The following is a 1,437-nucleotide window of genomic DNA, read 5'->3' as shown; positions in this document are numbered from 1 at the left end:
CCCCCCCAGGGATTGTCTTAGCAAACTCCTCACTAGACATTGCCCTACACTGTCACAGACATCTTTTATGGAAAATCCTTTCCTTAGAATTTTTCTTCCTGAGAAGCTGAGAGGCCTCAGGAACAAAATGTAAACAATGATTATCTGCTGCTGTGGAATGCAACAGGTGGATCTGTGATTGGCCCATGTTGGATGTTTGTAATTAATGGCCAATCACAGCCCAGCTGGCTTGGGCTCTCTGTCTGAGCCACAAACCTTTGTTATCATTCTTTGTTATTCTATTCTTAGCTAGCCTTCTGAGGAAATCCTTTCTTCTATTCTTTTAGTATAGTTTTAATGCAATATATATGATAAAATAATAAATCAAGCCTTCTGAAACATGGAATCAGATCCTCATCTCTTCCCTCATCCTCAGACCTCTGTGAACAGTGTCATACTACACCACACCTACTACGTGGGAGCCCACTTCCACTACGTACTGTCTATAGGAGCAGTATTTGCAATCCTAGCAGGCTTTACCCACTGATTCCCTCTTCTGTCCTTGCTGCTGTTCTGTTGAGAAGTGGGCAGCTCCTGGTCTGCACAGGGGCTCTGAACTTTTCCAGCTCCCCATCAGCACACGAATCCTGCAGGTGAGGGGTGGTTTGGGAGATCACTTTATTTCCCAAGGCACCTGAATGTGATGTTTAAGCTCTGAGGATGTGGTGTAGTACCAAGGAGTAGCTTTGAAGCTACCCACTACCCAAGGGCAGCATTACCCCTGAGCCAGGAAGGTTTTGAGCTCCACAGGAGCGCCCCCAGACTCCCAGGCAGCAAATGCTGTGTCCCCTTTCTGGAGGAGTGGAGGAGGGCAAACTGTGAGGTCTCTTAGGTGGGACATCCACATCTAGGAGACTGGGCCCATCACTGCTCCCCAGGGTGGTCTTGCAGCTCTGGGAGCTCCTCTCTGAGCCTGAAAACGCTCTGAAATGTCACTGTTAGGCACTGGAATGGGCTCTCTGAGCCTGAAATGCCCTGAAATGTCACTGACACTGGAATGGGCTCTCTGGGTTTGGTCTGGCTGCAGTGTGGTCAGCACTCATGTGCCTACATCTCATCAACCCATAATTATGGGGTTGATAAACTCCATAAAACTCTCTAAAAACTTCCCTAAAACTCCCTAAAAATCTGGTCTAGGCTGAGCATGCACAGGAGAAGCAACACATGGGGTCCTGAGCAGGTGGGACAGCCCAAGTGCATGGAGCAGGGTGCAGCAGGACACTGGCACCAGTGAGCCCAGTGCTGGGTGTCACCTTCCCCTGGGCCAGTCCCTGGTGCCACCTTGTCCTCCTGACCCCTTTGCTGCACTCACACCCCAAAAGCAGGCAAGGAACAGTGGGGACAAGCAGCAGGGGCACCCCACACAGGGACACTGATGAAACCTCCCTGCTGCTGAAC

The 1,437-nt window shown here is 50.2% G+C and overlaps 1 protein-coding gene across 1 annotated transcript in view; it reads right to left on the bottom strand.

Annotated features, from left to right (window-relative positions):
* Nucleotides 1-1,437, bottom strand: part of TOX2 (TOX high mobility group box family member 2) — a 74,764-nt gene that overhangs the window by 10,038 nt on the left and 63,289 nt on the right. The gene's annotated exons all lie outside the window — the stretch shown is intronic.

The sequence above is a fragment of the Geospiza fortis genome, unplaced genomic scaffold (genome assembly GCF_000277835.1).
Source record: "Geospiza fortis unplaced genomic scaffold, GeoFor_1.0 scaffold57, whole genome shotgun sequence".
NCBI classification, from domain to species: domain Eukaryota; kingdom Metazoa; phylum Chordata; class Aves; order Passeriformes; family Thraupidae; genus Geospiza; species Geospiza fortis.
The sequence above is the reverse complement of the archived record's forward strand: the minus strand, read 5'-3'. Positions and strand labels throughout refer to the sequence as shown.